Below are 21,213 nucleotides of genomic sequence, written 5' to 3' on the forward strand. Positions count from 1 at the left end.
AAAGTAATATCCACTTAAATACTATGAACATAATCAATCCAATCTCTCATTTGTCATTAAAAATAGTCATTTTGTGGGGGAGGTGGCTACGTTTTAGTCTTAAATTATAAAGTGACTTTAATTTAGAAAAATTCATTGATGTATGACTTTCTTTAAAATATATATTTTTCTAAATGTTAGGGATCACAAAATATTATAAAGTCATTTATATGCTCAATATATAATCATAATAGTTCACTGTAATGAAACGATTAGGGTTATTGTTTTTTAATTTAATTCACAAATAATTGTTTTGTAATTGTGTATTAATATTTTATAGCACAAAGCTGTTATATTATAGTTTAAAGTACATGGAATCTTGCAAATACAGTAAAATATTATTTTAAAACTATCCAAGAATTTATTAAGTGAATACCATGTAATTAAGGCGATTAGTAAGAACGAACATATTTTATTTACATAGGAAGTCATTAACTCTTATTTATGAGAAAGTAAACATGACTGTTCACCTAACTGAAGATCAAAACCAAGTATAAATTAAGAGTGTGCTGTTATCTGGAATGCTCATTGGTAAAGATCAGAGAGTTGTTTCCACTCCTGGATGTTGTGCACACATTGTGCATTTATAAATATATCCCTGCTAGGGAGGCATTAACCAAAGATAGAGCAGCAGAGGGAGAGAAAAGCTTTGAAACATTATTATTAGAAGCAGTTTACTAACCTCCAAGCATAATCTTACTCCTGATTCACTCCGGGAGTTAAATATCTGTCTACCTGGATAAACGCGTAGCCGTAACTACTCTCACATGCTTTGTCTTAATTATAATTGAGAAACTTTCACAGTAAGTTTCCCCTCCAGGGCTTGTTTACAGATTTGACTAACAAATAGAACAATGCAAATCCAGGTGTTTAAACATTTACATTTCTAGAAATCAACTAATGTCTGAAATCTTAACTACTGAAAAAGTGGGATTTTTCAACCAACAAGACCAATTTAGAGAACATAGAGCATGTTTTCCCCCAAATATAAGAAAAACTCATCTTCTATGTTTAACAGCTATTGATATTGCTGCTAGGTTTTTCATCTGGGAGTCATAGCTGAGAAATGTTGGATTTGTTCTCAAGTGCTTGATAGTATGCATTACTAAGAATAGATTTCTATTGAAAAAAGGATAAAGGTACAGATTTACTTATTTGTAAGTGCATTTTCTTTCTAGTTAGAGGATGTTTGAAACACACAAAGGAAGGGTGTTGACTTTTGTATTTCTTACCCTAACCCTAGACCAGAACCTTTTTTAGAAACTGAAGACATATCTTCTAACAAAATACCTGATATTTACTTGGTGCTTACTCATGGCAAGCATTGCACTAAGTTTTTTTCTAGATTTTATTTAATTTTCCCCAAATCCCCCAGAAAGAAGATATCATTATTATATCTTATACAAATGAAAACACTGAAACACAGACAGGTCAGGCAACCTGCACAATATGTCACAGTAGGTAGTTCCTAGAACTAAGATACTTTAGCCCACATCGTTAATCATTGGCTTATGTATAATATTATGTATAATAAACTATGAACATAGACACTGCCCAACATACAATGGTTTGACTTATAGTTTGACTTTATGATGGTACAAAAGTGTTACACATTCAGGAGAAATCAGCTGAGCTAAGCAACGATGTTCAGTAGGTTCATTAAAGGCATTTCAACTTTGAATATTTTCAATTTACAATAGATTGGGGCATAACCCCATTGTAAGTCGAGGAGCATCTGTATATATAAATATATATAAACATATATATGTATAATTTATATACACACACACACAGGTTTTTTTTTTCTATCAGGAATCCTTTCATTTCCTTCCTGCTTTTATCCCTTTATGTTTAATGTATATTCTCCACTTATTCTATGCCATTTCTCTTCCTTCCATTGTCAAATTTTAAAATGAGTATATAAATTTTACTCAGTGACCCCATTTCCTCATCTTCCACATACCTTCAATTCATTGCAAGGTGATATCTACTCTCAGTAGTCCATCATAGTAAGACTATATTTACTGAATTTTTAAATGCAATTTTCCGAAGCCCCAGAGATTGTGACTTGAAAATCTGTAGTAGAATACAAGACATGTGAGGAATTTTAGTTTTGTATTACAAGTAACTGATGCGATTCTAATTCTTTCCCTCAAGCATGATCATTTTCATTTGTGTTTGTCACATTTCCTTAAATTACATGCATTCATCTTCAGGTGGTCACCTCATATGTTGATTATAAAGTTAAGACTACTCTAACCTTCTTTCACCATATCTTTGGGATTTTTTATCTATAATTCATGACTTTGACCACCACTTACTGAGAAATACTTCTCCAATATGTCTCTCCAGTACAGGTTTGTCTTCTGGTTTATAAATCCTTATATAACATGTCTTTAAAATATCTATACCTAGATATTCTGCAGTTTGCTTATATTCATCTCAACCTGATCTCATAGTGTCATTTTATGCCAAACTTACTCCACTGCTCGGCATCCTTGTTAATGGTACCAGTAACCCAAGTGAGAAATCTGAGGTCTATAGCCAGATTCTTCTCATTTATCTCCCACATCCAGTCAGTAAATATCAATTCCATCTCCATAATAAATTTAGAGTGTGTCCTACATCTCCTTCTCCATATTTTTCATCTTCCATCACTGTTCCTATTATCATCTGTTTCTTAGACATCTTTGTCTAACATTATAATGGTTTTTCTTATTCCAACTTTCTTCTCACATTTCTATTCTTAATATTGCTGCAAAAATGATTATTTTAATATAAGACTATAATTATCTCTCTCAACTGATCAATTTTTTTAGTGATTCTCTTCCCCTTCCATAGTCCGAATGTGACACTTGGGCTTTTATGATTTGGACTCTGCCTGTCTTGTTTCATAGCTATGTAGTAATCTCTTACATTCTAAATCTGTTCATGCACTCCCCTAATGATATGCAAATTGGCCCTGCAATTATGTAGCTCTTACTAATTGGAAAGCAAAATGGTACAGCCACTTTGGAAGAAAGTTTAGCAGTTTCTTACAAAGCTAAACACAATCTCACCATAGGATCCACCAATACCACTCCTACGTATTTATCTAAGTGATCTAAAAACTTTTGCCTACATGAAAGCATCCACACAAATGTTGGTATCTGCTTTAGTCATAATTTTCCCAAACAAGAATCAAGCAAAATGTCCTTCAGGAAGTTAATAGACAAACTGTGGTATGTGGTACATCCATACAATGGAGTATCATTCAGGAAAAAAAAGAGAGAGAGAGAGAGAGAGAGAGAGAGAGAGAGAGAGAGAGAGAGGAGAGAGAGATATCATGCCACTAAAAGATACAGATAAACCTCAAATGTGTATCACTAAGTGAAAGAAGCCAATCTGAAAAGACTATATACTGTATATTTCAATTACATGATATTATGAATACCTAAGTAATTTTGGAAATCAGTGGAGTCTATGAGACTGAAGGCAAAAGGAAGTGTGCATAAACTACATAAACTATATACTACAGTTGATAAAACTGTGTTTTAAAGTAGTATGGGCAAAAATTCTAACACTACAATAAAAGTATATTGCAAGTGAACAATTAAATGGATAATGAACGGCACAAATCAGGTTTCTCATAGTTGGAGTGGGAATGTACAGATAAGAGGAAGTGGCTAGAATAATTTGTCATAATGGATTAAAGTTAGAGACGTTAGTATAGACTCATAGTTAGCAATGCGCGCACACACACACACACACAGATATTTGCATATGGAAATACTTATATATATGTGTATAAACATGCATCAGTTTAAATACATATATTACTTTGCTCTGCCAGCTCAGAAGGCCTAGAAGCAGTCACACCTTAGTATAGTAAAGAGCACCTCTAGCACCCAGATCTTGGTTTCTGATATTAGAAATTGAAAGAAACTGTCCTTAACAGTAAATACATGATTTGAAAAGAGAAAAAAAAATCTACCTTGAAAAGGTTGTAGCAAAGAAACACAGAAGCCAACTGAAAGAGCTCCCAATGGCTGAAGTTTGATATATTTGAACAAAATAAATAAAAGGCTATTAGATCATAATCAAACATATAAAACAAATATCCATGAGTTCATACTGATATAAATAAGTGATTGAACAAACAAATGGGGGAATAAGATAAATACATCGGAGAAAGAATTGCAAATAATTTATGTACATACTCCATCCTCAAGGAAGAAGAGTTTAAATCGCCAGAATTTAAAGTATGAGCTGGGCATTGTGAGTTCTTCCAGAGTACACTTATGAAAAGGAGTAAAAACAGTAACTTTGCAGTAGAGAAGCTTAACAAATACTACTTTAGCCAGGTGACCATGGTCAATATCAAAAGTGATAAATCATGTTGATAATATGTACACTTGATATGATATGGTGAAATGGATTTTTGCCTTGTGGTATTATACCTACCAAAAATCTATAACTATAATCTAGTCTTTAGAAAAACAAATTCTAGTAGAAGGGCATTCTAAAAAAATATTTGCCCAGTACTTCTCAAAACTGTCAAAGGCATTAAAAACTAGAGAAGTTAATAGCCAATAGGACCCTAAGGAGACATGACAAATAAATGTAATGTGGTATCCTGAATGCGCAACTGGAACAGAGAAAGGACATTAGATAAAAACTACCTAGATTAAAGCAACAAGAGTTTATTACATTTATATGTCATAAATTGATAAAATTATTTTATATTAATGTGCTTGAGATTTTTTTAAGTGGATGTATTTTTATACTAATCATACTATACCATGACAATCAATCTCTGTAATAAAGCATACCACATGCTAATAATATTTCAGTGCTTTGCAGAAATCCCTACTTGCTGATATAAAAAAAAATAATAATACATGTGAGGAGACATTTGTTTGCAAGATGTGGACTAATTTCCTGTTGTAGTTTCTAAAGAAGCAATCCAAATGTAATTCATGAATTTTCAAATAATATTCTATTTTTCTAACTTTTATCAATGTTTTAGTTATATTTATGAAAACCATAACAGTACTCAAGAAACAAAGATTTTCCAGAATTCCAAAATAACACTTTTAAAGCTGCTATCTAATAAGACTCCATTCATCTCCCACACTTAAGGCTGATTTTCATATAAATTATGTGATATATTATAATCTGTATCGATATGTATTATTTTCCTCCATATTGAGCTATTCATCTGATGTGAGGGTTAAGGCTGATTTTGAAGTAAATAAATAAGATAAAAAACAAATAACTCAGAGCTTTTCCAGTTTAAGAAATAAAATGGAAAAAGTGCAAATCAGTAACCTTGTGAACTGACTGTGTTCTTAGAACTGATGCCTCCACTCTGCTATGGAGAAAAGCTTTCGTGTTATAAGCTCTGATTCTCAGGGACCCACTAACCAGCCTCTACCTCTGCCAAAGTTATAAAAGTAGTATTTTCAATAGTATGACTTTTTATCAATTGTTTTCATACTTTTTTCCCTCATTTTATTTATGCCTCATTTTAATGTTCATGCTTTCCCCATTATGATTCATGGAATACATTTCCAAGGTGACATTTCGCAACTCCTTTAGGAATTATAATGAAAATAACCATAGGGAAAAAAAACTATAGTGCTGTCTACCAACCACCCTTTCTAATGCTCCAAATTTTGAAGCTATGCCTGTATCTGTGGGAGAGCAATATTAACTGGGGGTTTTGCTCATCATATGTTATTGGCTTAGCCTTTGACGAAATGGTTTCTATACTAACGTAGCTTAAAGAAGAACACAACCAAACACTCAATAAAAGCAAAGGGCATCATGAGTTGTATCTCAAGGGGGTCATTCTTTCTGAGCTGAATTGATTAGAAATTAAAGCCTTGTTCCTGGAGAAAAAAAGAAATGACCTAGAAATTCTCACAGGGCCTCTCCTTTTCCTGACCTCGTGTCTCAGAATTGCAGCATCAAAAGTCTAGAGAATCAAAAGTAATTCTGCTCCAGGGTAGCATGCCCTGTTTATGTTTGGGTGATAAAACCAGTTAAAGGGTAAATGGAAAGTATTACTTACTCACTATCTAAATCATTTATTGTTGCTGGAAGCACCAAATTATCATTACTGCAGATGGTATGGTAATGTTTACTAGTGAGAGGTTTCTAAAGTCACTTTTTAGACATTAATTCAAGAGTGGAGATTTTTCCTCCTAAGTTTTGGAAAGATGTTTTGCAATCATTACTTTTCTCTATATTATAATCTACACATCAGTCATAATATGCTGAAATTATGTATTCCTATTAATAGGGGCATATTGATATAAACTGAATTGTATCATCCCAAAATTCATGTGTTGAAGGCATGAACACCAATGTTACTATATTTAGAAATAGGGCCTATAAGATCATTAAAATTAAATGAGGTCATAAGGGTGGGGCCCTAATCCTACAGGATTAGTGTCCTTATAAAAGAGATATCAGAGAGCTCACTCTCAGTCCCTGCATGAGCACTGAGGAAAGGCCCTGTGAGGATTCAGGGAGAAGGTAGCCACCTGCAAACCAGGAAAATGGACCAGCACCTAGACCTTGGACTTCCAGCCTCCAAAACTGTGAGAAAATAAATCTGCTGTTTAAGCCACCTGATTTGTGACATTTTGTTATAGCAGCTTGAGCTAATACATATATCTACTGAGTGACTAATGAAAATATATTAATTCACTTACACATTTACTTCTTTCCCAAAACCAGTTCCCCAAGCTCTTAATTTAAACATTTACTGAGTTAATTGTGTTCTTTATCATGATTCAAATCTTTGTATTTTCTTTTTCTATATAATTGAGTGATCACAGCCAGTATAGAAAACACTGTTGGATATAATTCTGCATTTCCTTTTTACTAGAAGATATCAGAATTTATTTTATTATTTGCTCCCCTTCGACATAACTCTGTAGTAAAAGTGTGTTTATTTAAACCACTGAAAGTCATCCCTTTACCGTTAGTGGTTTATTGGTAGGCATGTGAGATATTCTGATCAATAAAATGTGATGGTAAATGTACCGTGGAGAAAACTGCTTCATTAAAAGGTTTCTTACTGTTAAAGGTGGAAACACGTGAATGGGCGGCATCGGCCTTGCCTAGACATTACCATCTGTGGATAGGAAGCCTGAAACCACTCTAGCTTCCTGCAAACAGGAGACACACTCCATAGATGAGAACTGATATACTAGGTAATAGAGAAGAAAGATGAAAATAATCTACAAATAAGAGACTATATTGAACCTTGAATTAAATAGCATTGGAGTTTTCTTATGCCCAGACTTCTTGCTAGATTTTTGTAATTATATATGATAGTTACATCCTAATTTATTGATGCAGTCAGAAATTAAAGCCCCTTGACTTACATTTTCTTGGGTTTTCTCTAACATAAAACTTTTGAAAATAATTTTAATTGTTTAATATTTTCAATAAATGCTTTTGATGCTAGAATAACAGATACTTTGTATTAAAGATACTTCTATATTTCAGTAAAATCAATACAAAAAATTGTCATAAAATCTCTGGAAATGATATACGAGCAATAAATAATAGTATAAAGGATGGTGTGAACTAGCACTGGGAGTAAGTCAAAGGTAAAATAGAAACTTCACTTCATGCAATTTTATATTTTGAGATTTTAGAAACTTGTAAATATATTACCTACCAAAAATCAAACAAGTTTAAATTGCAAAATAATAAAACTGAGGATCTGGAAAAAAACGATATTTAAGGGAAATAAAAATGTTTCCCAAAATGTTAATACCTTGATTTTATATAGAGAAGTCTATATGTAATGAATGTAATTATAGGGATATCATCAAAACTGTTTTAGCAGTTTTCTTCAGCAATTCATAACTGCTTTAAAATTTAAAGTAGTCACTAATAAATTTTTCTTACATTTTCTGAGTTTCTTTATTCCTTATAACTTCCTAAATATCATCATATGGAAACTTACAGTCAGTGTTATTAAGAACCACAGTATATAAAACTAGGAATATGTTTTTTCAGTACTTAATATTGTACACTCAAGGTGGAAGAGTACTAACATAATAGTGATCAAGTAAACGGATTCTATCTGTACTGACAATTTTAATCTCAGATGGTCGTACTGAGAATTCTGTTGGTATCTGATCTGGTAGCTGATCTAAGTGGACTTTGCTGAAGGTCTGATAGTTATCAAGCTTTCTAAGATATGTTTTAAAAATGAGTAATTATCTAATTATTCGTTAAACCATTACAAGAATTATATTGCATTGAATTAACAAACTCAATTTATAATGCCTAATGCTACCTGGTCACAATAAAATTAACACACTCAAATTTCACAAAGGCAGCAATTTAGACATTATATTTAAATATACAAATAAAAATGAATATGCCTTTAGTCCATTAAATCATCTTTCTTGTAGAAAGTTATAAAATGATCATCTAAACCACATAATACAAAATAATAATAATTATTATTATTTAAGTGTAAAAACATTTAGGAAAAGACACAATAATGACAATATTATACCATATACTTATAACAACTTACTATATGAAGACTATGTAGTAACTTGGCTTCATTATATAAGATGAAGTAAAAATACTATGTTTCTTCTATGACTGACATATATATAATATATAAATACACATATACAGACATACTTGTAGGAAGGGAGAGAAAAGAAGCATGGAATAAGGAAAATAACTAACTGAAAATATTGGTGACTTTTAAATTTATATTTTTATTATAATGTTATCTCTACAAAAATCAAAGTATATATTGCTATAATTGTCCTTAATAAAACATACTTAAACTTTTATACTTACTGAATAAGTTTTAGCTAAATTTTTCTAGTGAAACCTATCATTTTATGTTGTTGATATTAAGTAGATTTAAAAAGAACAAACCTTGAAAACTATAAAAAAAGATAGACCCAGGTAAATAGTGGGTTTTCATCCACCCACTGTTTTTCTACTCATTTTTGTTATATTAAATAGCTGACGTTGTAATAAATAACTTCTCTATTCTATGCATTTTTCATTTATTAGAATTTTTTGCATCCCCCTTTGTCTTGTGTGTTGTTGAAATTTCTTGTCTATTTAAGACAAGAATCACCAATAGTTTTCAAATCAAAACATTTTTAGTGGTATTATGTTTTCTGAGACCTATTCATATCAGGTTAGTCCCATTAATACTGAATTATCTTGTTGCAGACCATTTATCATCTTGGGAATATATACAACTTATAAATAAAATATAACCATTTCAGGAAAGGCTCGAGGGTTCAACAAATGGAAAAAAGGTACAGAAAAGGCAAAGCGACATTTAAGCAAGACTCTTCTTGAGGTATATACTTATTCTAAAGTTACACTTGGGTTAGGGACTGATAAACTGACTTGCCTGTGAGACTGAGAACTTTCAATTATCTTAAATTTCTGGCAGAGAGAGGCTTTTTGCTGAAGTACACAGAGGCCTATAGACTAGGATTAAGAGTGAACCAAATAGAACAGCTATCAGTAAGACTTAAAACCAGTTATAAATTAGTTATAAACCAGTTATAAATCTCTGATATCTATGAACTATGAAATAATAGCTACCATATTGTTTTACCAAAATTAATAATAATATTAATAATTATTATTATAAATTCCTTCTATTAGAAAATAACATTATCCTGAGCCTGTATTACCTAATATTTTTATTTTCTTAAGAAATTTCCAGCATTAAAAAATAATTTACCAGCCATACCAGAAAACGAAACCACCAAAAAATGATATAAAATAGGAACAGATCAAAAGAAAATCCAAGTACTGACAGTAGCATACAGATATTTTAAATTGAAATAATAGTTAATAAATTAGATGATACTATGGAAAATTTCAGGAGTTATTTTAAAACTTTGGAAAATCAAGTGAAATTCTAGAACTGAAAAATATAATAATTAAAGTTAAAAATTGAACTAATGAATAAATTAGCATTAAATCAGCAAAAGAGAACTCAATAGCTAGAAAATTAAAATGTATTAATAAAAAATCAAACTGAAGCAATAAGAAAATATAAAAATATCATAGAGATCATAAAGTACATGGTGAAAAGTTTGAACATTTGCTTAAAATCTCAGAAAAGGAGACAGATGGGATAAAGAAATATTTACTAAGATAATAACCAAAATTATCCTGAAATTAAAAGACTTAAAACCTCGTATTCAATAAGTGCTAGAAACACTTGGAAGGTTAATATAAAGAATAGGACAGAATGGCACATAACTGTGAAATCAATGAAAACCAAATACAAATTGAAAATCATAAATTCAGGAGGTATGAAAATAATTGCTTTTACGCAACCTCATTAAGACTTATAGTTTACTTCTTAAGAAAAATATGGTCAAGCAAGAGACAATGGAATAAATGTATACAAAATGTAGAATGTAGAAAATATATATATTCATAGGCAAACGATTTTATGTGTTGAAAATAAAATAATAATCTTAGATAAACTATGAGAATTAATAAGTGAATTAAAATAGATCTTTGTATAAAACTTAACATTATATCTAAATACAGCAACAAAAATGAGAAAATAAAATGTTGAAAATATATCACCACTCAATTACAACAACAAATAAAAATCTGAACAGACTGAAAAATCAATAAATAGTCTAGGATCCATAAATGTGGTGAAGTCACAAGGCAAACCATTGTCCCCCAGATTGGGGAGACAGACAGGGAAATAGAGGGAGTTATGGCCTACTGGAGCAGAGATTCATGAATGGAAACCACTACAGGAATCAGTACCAGGGTAGAAAACCTGGCATATAATTGATGGAGGCTCAGTATCGACAAGTCTGAGATTTAAAAATCTCAGATGATAGCAAGTAATACAGATGAAAACAAACAAAAACACTACATATATCTTTTTCAAACTACAGAAATTATTAAAGATAAATTAAAACTCTTCTAAAAGAAACTAGAGAGGGGAAAACATCTTACTCATATAGGAACAAAGAACTACATTTGACTTTCCTAGAAACCACGTGAGCTAGAAGAGAGTACAAGTAAATATTTAAGTATTGAGAGAAAAAAAAACATACCACTGTAGAACTCTGTACTTTGCAAAATTGTCCTTCAAAAGTGAAGAGAAAAATAAAGACTTTCTCAGATAGACAAAATTTGAGAGAATTTGTTGCCAGTAGACATGTCTTACAAAAAATGTTAAAAGCTCTTTAGAGGGAAGAAAAATAACAGATCAGAAACTCAGATATGCATAAAGAAAGTAAGAGCATGGCAGAATAAACAAGTAAAGCATCCCTCCCCCCAAAATATGCTGTTCTGTCCTCTAAGATCCTGTAGAAAAAACTGTGGTATAATTCATATCTTTCATGTGGATGTCCCAGGTCTAGTGCTGCTGTCACTCCTGCCATATGATGCAGCATAGATGTGTTAAAAGGAAACAAGAGCAGAGATGCTAGATGCAGTGTATAAAGATTTCTCACAGCACAGGAACCAAAAGGAAACTCCTACAAGACCAATTTTAGACTAAATACTATAATTTACACAGGTAGTGATGTCGAATAAGCCATTTTGAATAAAACTTAAATGCTGTTCCTCCAAAATAAAAATAAATAATACCATTTTAAGCACTGAGATCATCAAAACCTTACAAATAACCTTATGAAACATGACTCTTTTTTCTCCCCATAGATGTGTAAAACATCATGTTATATCAAGTGTCATCAATGGAAGTACTATGATTGGAAATATACAATGTAGAATTTATGTTCTAATCTACATGTGTGTCTTCCATGAGTTGGGTTAGTCATTATCAGAACACCTGTCAAGAGCCAAAGCCAGTTAGTTCTCCACACCCAGAAAAAACATTGTCTGGTTTTAAAATTAGAAAGACCTAATGAAAAGATAATGTTTAAGACACACATCTAAATATTATCATCTTTAGACTTGTTAAGATTCTCATTTTTTATTTTCCAGAAATAATTGTTGTGGTAAAATTTGAAAAAAGAATTTAAATAATTTTACTTTTAGTTCTCTTTTCCCCCTCTCAATAATTTTTGTTCAATATGCATTATTTACAAATATGTCTATTCCTTCACCAGTTCCCAAATATATTGCCTTTGCTTCTAGTACATGTAATATAGATTTACATAAGCTAGTAAACCTGAATAAAAGCCAGCTTTAACTGTCATACTTATTTTGCAAAAGATAAAATTTTAAAAGTAGTAGCACACTGAGGATAAAAATATCAATGTTACTCTAAAAATTGAGACTTTTATGCTTTAAGGAAATTGGTCACAAAAGAGTAATCCTAGACTGAGATAAACTTGCTAGAATTAAAGTATAGAAGTTACAATAGTGTTTTTTAAATCATTGGAAGAAAAAATGTGTTCAAATTCCTCATTCATATATACTAGCCACAGTATTTTTTTAAACCAGTGTCTGGGTCCTTAACAGACCCAAAAGCTAATTTACTATTACAGATTCACAAATATTGTCTTATAAAGCTCTAGGGAAATTATACTAGTCATTCCATATATTTAATTCCTATACTGCTAGCAGAAAATGTGAAACTGTTAAAAGAAACACAAAACATTTTTAAGAATATTTTGTGAAGGCTACCTAAAATATCTATTAATACATTTTCTCTCATTTCATTAAATTCATGTACAACTGCAATACTGCTAAGTTAATGCTGAGGATATGAGCCAGCCACTCAGGGTAAAAAATAGCAAAATAAATAGTTTGATCCAAAAGTAAACAGTTTATCACTGCGTTTAAAAAAAAAACTGAGTAGAGTATTTTTGGATAATAGAGTCCCAATTGAGAATGCCAGGCCTTTAAGCTTCGAAATGATATCTGGAGTACATATTAATCTTAAAGCAATTGTTTAAAAAATAGAACACCAGACATAAAAGCTGCTGACTTAAGATGTTTGTAAGACATTTTCATTTCTTACTTCAAATCCCGTTTGCTCTATTTCTCCTGTGAGCCTAAATGCAAAATAAAGATGTTCTCCTAATTAAGCATTCCTCAACTTTTTTTTGGAGAATACAGAGGGAGAAAAGCACATATACATTCATCTAAAAACTTTTGCATACTATTCAAGGGCTTCGCATTTACCCCACCAAAGGCCATCTGGACTCTGTATGATTTCATGTACCCAAATTAAGAACACCTGACCTAACAATAATATATTTTCCAGCTTAGAGCCTCTTTTAAACCTCCTACCATTATCATCAAGGCTTTTTGGAATAATGGGGACCCAAGAGATGCTCATCAATATGAGTAGTTAATGATGATAAACAACTGTTCCCACCCCTTACACATGTACTAATTTGAAATAATCTTTCTCATGAATGTTCTGCTAGAAATATTCAGTCCACATCTCCTATTTCCTGTGATATTGAAAGCAAAGCAATTTTAGAGGTTGATCCAAACTTTCAATAACTAAGAATTAACAGGCTCTAAATAGCCTAAAGCACTTCTTGAGAAAACCAGTGTCCCATTCCATAGAACTGACTTCTATAGGCTCAAAATCTCAGAAGATCAATATGCTTAAACAACAGCAAGCAAAAAATTACATGCAATTGTATCGGGATCTGTTCATAATTAGAAATGATGCCCTTCTGGGTATGGTTGCAATTACCAGCTCTCATCATTATTCATTTCTCCCTCCTTCTGGACACCCAGAAAACAAAAATTCCCAGCCTGCTTACAAGTAATCACGGTAATGAGACCAGTTCCAGTTGATGAAGTATACACAAAAGTTGCAAGTATCTCTTCTTAGCTAAGACATTAAAAAACCCTAATCCACTCTAATTTGCTCAAACCATGACAGTGACCACGGAAGCTGCTTGTTTATACTGCAAAACCACAAGATAGGATCTTTAAAAACCATTTGGAAGGGAGCTCCCCTGGAGAACTTAACGTAGGCCATTAATATTTCAGGGCTTATTTGATAGCCAAGAAGGGCTTAGCCTAATCTAATACCACAGGCCATAAGACATTTTGATTATTTTAATTAAAATAAGAGGTAATACAAATGTTGTAAAATACAGTGATAGAAATTCGTCGAAGGATTCTGAACATCATTTTGTCTCTCAAAGTTCACATGTTTAAAGACATTGACATTGCTTTCAGCTCTCTGTATAAAAATGGATAATACCATTTGTGAGTGGGCATGGAACCCAAAGTGCACTTCGTTGCTCACGTTTGGGGTAATTATATGGGAACTGGGTATGGTATTCAAGCCACAGTTGAACATTTACCACAAATATTTAGACCATCTAACTCTGGTAACTTTAACAATTAACTTCTTCCCGCCTATCACCTGTCTCTGATATGACTGGGAAGATGTTGTGTGTGGTTGGTGACAAAATCTACATGAACAAGGCAAAGTTTAATGACTTTTAAATAAAGTGGAAACCTGTTCTCTAGACTATAAAGATGTACACTCCATGGGAGAGGGAGCCGGTTCCTAAACTAAAGAATATAAATTATGCGTACTTATGCAATGGTAATAGACAAACATCTCATAGCAGAGGATCCCAACTGTTTTGACACTAGGGACAGTGCTCCTATGAGAATCTAATGACTGATGACCTGAAGTGGAGCTGAGGTGGTGGTGTTAGCACTGGGGAGCCACTGCAAATACATATGAAGCTTTGCTTGCTTGCTCACCATTCACCTCCTGCTATGCGGCCCGGTTCCTAACAGGCCACGGACTGGTACTAATCCAGGTGGTTGGGGATCTGTCTTATAGAACAAAGCTACAGCTACTCTGAGCAAATGTTTCTTAAAATAAACAGTCATATTATAAATGTCCATTATTTTTATCAGTAGGAAACATTGCTAATGGTAAATGCCAGAAGATTTATGCCCTAAATTGTAAGGTATGTAGATTTTTCCAGAATTCTTCCTAAAATCCATCACTTAGTTGTCACAAGTCACTTGAACCCAAAGTAACTTTTAAATCAATGCTCAACACACCTTCTACAATATTAAGTATTATGCACATCCGGCAAGAAGATAGCTTAACACTCTTTATAACCTGGATAATAAAAGCAGTAATTGCTAACAGAACACTTGGAATGACCTAATGTCCAGCCCATAAACATCTACACATTGTCTCAATTGCTCTTAGGTGAATCTCAGAAGGTGGCAGACCATTTTTTAGTGCAAACTGGCATTCAATTATGGTTTTCATTTAATTAACTATAGTATCCACAAGGTCAATTTGTTCTCTATATACAACATATTACATCTTATTTATCCAAAGGAGACAAAGTAATGTCCCTGCCTCTCTGTTACTAGAGAATGAAATCAGGCTAGCATCTTGTGCTTACAGATAAAGCTGCATTGTTCATCTGAATGGGAATATAGAGCAATGTTCTGATCACAGAGCAATACAGTTTGAAAGCTAGAATATCATTTAAGAGGAATTAATTCATTCCCTGGTATATTAGGGAAAGAAAAAGGTGGCAGTTCTTCTACCACTCAGTAGGGAATCAAAGACACTAAGCTCTGTGGACACAGATGACAGAACAAATCAGAATAAGACCTTACACATCTCCTACTGTCATAATAATTCTATTTTTAACCCAAATAAAGCAAGCCCTTCTAGATTTAGGTTCAAATGTAATAAAAGCACATAACTCATATAAAACACTGCAGCCTTGCATTTTCTTATATTTCTCCCTCCCTCCGCCCCCCCCCACCTCTCTCTCACACACACTCACACACACACTTAACTTCCAAAGCCTTGATGAACAGTTGTAAATTTCCTATTTTTTTTCCACAATTGCTTCTCAAAGCAGATGCTCATATCTCTTCTTTGCTTTCCTCTCTCTCCTATGTCTCAAAACTCTATCGACTGGACTGTGTTCTTTCCTCACATCCCTATCCCAATGCCTATCACTGGTACCTTCTCCCATTTTAAGTTCTTTCCTTCCAGTGTTTCCGGTTTTCCAAGAGAACTGCCTATCTTGGCTTCCCTAATTCTGTATCTCCATTCATTACACCATTCACTAAGTCAAGTCTAGTTAGAGAAATAAATATGTTCTTTAGCAGGAACCATGTGTGTGGTATTGGCAAGGAGAAGGGCAAAATAAATATATGAAAACATATACTCTATAGATTTTGTTCTCAACACATCTGCATATGACAAATTTATGGTTGAAGACCAAGTTCTCATGAGATGATCACACCTGAATCAATGTTTTTCACTTGAGTCACTCCAAGAATTTCTTGGAAACTGGGTTCCTCCATTGTTTTCCAGGTGTCCTCCTATGCGTATTTTTGGTATTTGTTCAAGTATTAATGATTATTTAAAGGAATAAATAAAGAATTAAGAAAACAGACTCTTGAAATAGGCTAAGCTCAAATCCTGTATTCTACCACTTAATACCCATAGGGTATAAGATTTAGGAGATGTCATATAACCTCTTTAGGCCTCTCAATCCTCATGTGTAAAATAAAGATAAAACTAGTACCTAACTTAAAGTATTGCTGTGATGATTTATATGCTAAAATGTGTAGTATAATCCCTGGTGGCACATGAAAACTATTATAAAATTACTAGAAAGAAAGAAAATACTTTTACCATCTTATATTTTATGTCATAGTGTCTATGGGAAGAGTCAAAAGCCTCATATTACTTAAATTCTTATGTAGTTTCCAATTTAAACTTAATGTGATTGCAAATAAGACAATACTTCCCAATACATTCATGTTGATTTTTTAATATTGGTTATACTTCATTATATAAGCACCATTATTTAGCGACAGGAATACAGTATGCGGGAACAGACAGACTGATGTTTAAATATGTTTTTTTTTAAGCAACTTATCTAACATTTATGTATTTTACTTTTTTGGCATCTGTAAAATAATAATGATTCTTAAGATTTTTGTGATGTTTAATATAAAGTTCTTCATGCCGTTCCTGGCAATCAGGTTATAAGAAACACATATTAGTTACTTCCTATTGATGATGTGTGTATGTTTTCTAATATGCATTACACGTCAGATGCCTAGGGACTTCAGACCTACCTTCTAAATTTCAATTGAGGAATCAGTCTCAAGTATTACAAAATTCATATTCTTAAGAAATGATACTTTAAAACAGTGTTGTATATTCTGTGACTCTGGACTTTTATGGGAGCCCAAGGTTATTTCTACAAAACCACATGTGTACACAGCCTGGTCTACTGATAAGGTAAATAATGCAGTACACACAAATATTAATGGCATAACAAATCATTTAAAAACATGGCTTTTTTTTTTTGTACTGTTATATATTTTCTAAAGAGATAATAATAGTGTATAATCATCTTAGGAGATAATCAAATTGTCTATTAAAACCAGTCTTTATCTTAAAAATCTGGAAAACACTAGTCAAAGGACACTCAAGGCAAAACATTTTAGTTATTTGAAATCTCTGATTCAAAGCAAGGCTCTTATTCTAACTATCCATCTTCCCCCACCTCTGGTCATTTTTATAGTTTCCTCCTTTACACTCTGATTTTATAGTGAGACTGCTCATGCATATTTGTTCTAGGGCTATATTTCCAATATGCATAGAGTCATGTACTCTCCAAGTTAAAAAGGACCTTAAAGTCATCTAGCTTAACCATCCGTCAGATGCATGAATTATTCCTACTTATGTCTACATCCACTCTCATGGTGCCTTAAATATACCCCAGACATTAGCCCTATAGCCAAACATTAACTCTGACTCTAAGTGGAATTCTTAATTCATCAGCACTTTTAAAATTCCCACTCGTAACAAAAATCTCAATTAAAGTGTATTTAAACACTACTTTCACAAGATGACTAATTTTCTATAATACATATTGAGCTAGCATATCATCAGTACCCAAGTCACTCTCATGTATTAAATTAGATGCTTAGGGAGCCACATTAACTCTTTCAGACTACTAAGGCATTTAGTGTACTAAGTGCAGAAACTGTAGTAAAGAATTATGCACCAGATAGAGGCATGAATAATAGTTTGACGAGAAGTAAAATGTATACAGCTGGAAATAAATGATCTTTATAAGAATGTTAAATACAAAAAGAAATAGATAATTTAAATACTGTGAGCCACCATTTAAATGGATTTTTCCAGAAGCATCATATTAAGAGAGAGTTGTACTGACTGTGATAGAGGGATTTTCTAATAATAACAGTCACTAAAATAACTGTTTAGTCACACTTAAAATGATAGACATTAAATTTGTGTTGATTAACCATTAGCTTTCTTTTTAAAAGATTTTTAGTGATAAAGATGATAACTACTGAATTAAAAATGTCTCCTTTCTCTTCTCTTTTTCTTTTAAGTCATATACTATTCATGCAGCTTTACAATTGATATTGAAATAATGCATGATTAAAGTATTTATTGTACCTACACAGAATAGACTTTTGCCGATAATTTTGGATATAAAAATTAGAAACACTTTTTTACAAAACTGTTTACCTTTCCTTTTACATTCAGTGTTCTTGGAAACTGAGTGTATTCTATATAGTTTAGTGTCAATTTAGGCACCAAGAATGAGTTGAAAAGATACTTTTTATCATAAAAGTACATATATTTGACTCTCCTGGTTCCTGTGAAACAAATTAATTTCTATCTTCTTTAAAAATACAACAATATTTTACTTCTTGTCACTTATTCAAACAGGTTATCAGGATCAGGAAGCTCTAGGAGTATATGAATCATAGTAGCTCTAAGAAATGCAACAGATGTACAGATTTCTCACAAAATTTATCGATAAAATATCCAGTATTCATTTTCTATTTTTGCCATTACAAATTTTGGGGGAGTTTATGTTTAACAGACCTCCCCAGGAGCTTCAAAAATAGGCAGATGTCTTCAGGAAAAACATGTCTCATATTTCATAAGCCTCAAGTCCAATTTGCTCATTCCAAACATGCAAGATACTGAAAACCACCACCTAGGAATAATCTTAACAAAAGATGTGAAGATCCTGTATACTTAAAACTACAAGACATTATTCAAAGAAATTGAAGAAATCGCTTCTAGGCCTTTTGGCTAAGATCAAGTGAAGAAATTTAAGAAAACAAAAAAATGGAAAGATATTTCATGTTCATGGATTGGAAGAATCAACATGGTTAAAGTAGCCATATTACCCAAAGCAATATACATATTTAATGCACTCTCCATCAAAATCCCAAAGGAATTATTTAAGAAAAAGAACAAAAATTCATCATCTTTGTATGGAATCACAAAAAGACCCCAAGTCTCCAAAGCAATCCTGAGAAAAAAAGAACAAGGCTGGAAGTTTCACACTGCTTGACTTCAAATTACACTACAAAGTGACAATAATCAAAACTACATGGTATTAACAGAAACATACACACAGAGACCAATGGAACAGAACTGAGATCCTAGAAATAAACTCACATACAAATGGGCAAATAATTTTTAACGAAGGAGCCAAAAACATACGGTGGAGAAAAGAATGCCTCTTCAATAAATGGTGCTGAGAAAATTGAAGAGCCACAGGCAAAAGGATGAAATTAAACTGCTATCTGTCACTATACACCAAAATTAACTCAAAATGGATCAAATATCTAAATATCTAAATAAACTACATAGAAGAAAACATAGGTACTAAACTCATGGACCTTGGATTTAGAGAGGATTTTATGAATTTGACTTCAAAGGCAAGAGAAATAAAAATGAAAAATGGAACTATATCAAACTAAAATCTTCTGCACAGCAAAAAAAAAAAAAACCAACAACAACAACAACAAAAAAAAACCATCGGCAAAACAAAGAGGCAACCAACTGAATGGGAGAAGAGATTTGAAAAAAATGCCTTTCGATAAAAGGATGATATCCAAACTATATAAAGAACTCCTACAATTTCTCAACAACCTCAACAAATTCAATTAAAAAATGTACAGAGGACCTCAACAGACACTTCTCCCAAGAAGACATACAAATGGCCAACAGACATATGAAAAGATGCTCAACTTCACTAGTTATTAGGGAAATGCAATCAAAACTACAATGAAATACCACCTAATACCTGTAAGGATGGTTATTATCAACAAGACAAGTCATAAGAAATGTTGAAGAGGTTGTGGGGGGAAAGGAACCTTTATACGTTGTTGGTAGGGATGTAAGTTGGTATAGCCATTGTGGAAAACAGAATGGAGGTTTCTCAAAAAATTAAGAATAGAATTACCATATGACCCAGCAACCACTCCTCTGGGTATTTAGCAAAAAAAAAAAACTTGAAAACATTTGTTTATAAAGATATATGCACCCCGATGTTCATTGCAGCATTATTTATTGTTTCCAAGACATGGAAACAACCAATGTGTCCTTCAATAGAACATTGGATAAAGATATGGTACATATATACAATGGAATATTACTTAGCCATAAGAAAAGATGAAATACTGCCATTTGGAACAATATAGATGGATCTCGAGATTACCATGCTAAGGGAAATAAGTCCGACAGAAGAAGCTGAAAAACATGTGATTTCACTCATATATAGGATATAAAACAGAAATCAACAAACAAGACGAAGAAACAAAACTCATAGATGCAGACAGTAGTTTAGTGGTTACCAGAGGGAAAGGAAGAGTAGGAGGATACAGGTAAAGGGGATGAAATATATGATGATGGAAGGAGACTGGACTTTGGTCAGTGAACATACAATGCAATATACAGATGATATATTATTGAATTGTATACTTGAAACCTATATAATTTTATTAATGTCACCTCGAAAAATTTAATAAAATTAAAAAACGACAATAAAAACTCTACTTGTTTCTATTAGGTCAACTGTGGTTCTATCTTCTAGGATAAAGCCAAGATTCAGCCTCTTGATGGCACCCAGAATTAGAAATAACCTTAGCAAAAAAGTGGTTACGAATTATCAGCTCAAATCTGTGATTCTCCATACTCTCAGAAATGTAATTCTCTTCAATCTCCTTACTTCAGCAGCATTCTAATCTTTTCTAAAATAAGTTTTTTGTTTTTGTTTATTTTATTTTGGCAGGAACATCTATCAATCATGAATATCTCTACCCTGAAGTAGAATTTGGTATGTTTTAATTTATGTAAATGATATTGTTCTGTTGATCTTGGTTTATTTCTTACTACTTTACCCATAG

General features: G+C 32.3%; 1 long non-coding RNA gene across 1 annotated transcript in view; it reads left to right on the forward strand.

The window, feature by feature from the left end:
- The window catches only part of LOC118606850, a 169,015-nt gene that overhangs the window by 126,669 nt on the left and 21,133 nt on the right, over positions 1-21,213 (forward strand). The window contains exon 3 of the long non-coding RNA XR_004952663.1: positions 21,099-21,143. This is a non-coding gene — a long non-coding RNA (uncharacterized LOC118606850). The remainder of the gene's footprint in view (positions 1-21,098; positions 21,144-21,213) is intronic.

The sequence above is a fragment of the Rousettus aegyptiacus genome, unplaced genomic scaffold (genome assembly GCF_014176215.1).
Source record: "Rousettus aegyptiacus isolate mRouAeg1 unplaced genomic scaffold, mRouAeg1.p scaffold_m13_p_8, whole genome shotgun sequence".
Lineage (NCBI taxonomy): Eukaryota > Metazoa > Chordata > Mammalia > Chiroptera > Pteropodidae > Rousettus > Rousettus aegyptiacus.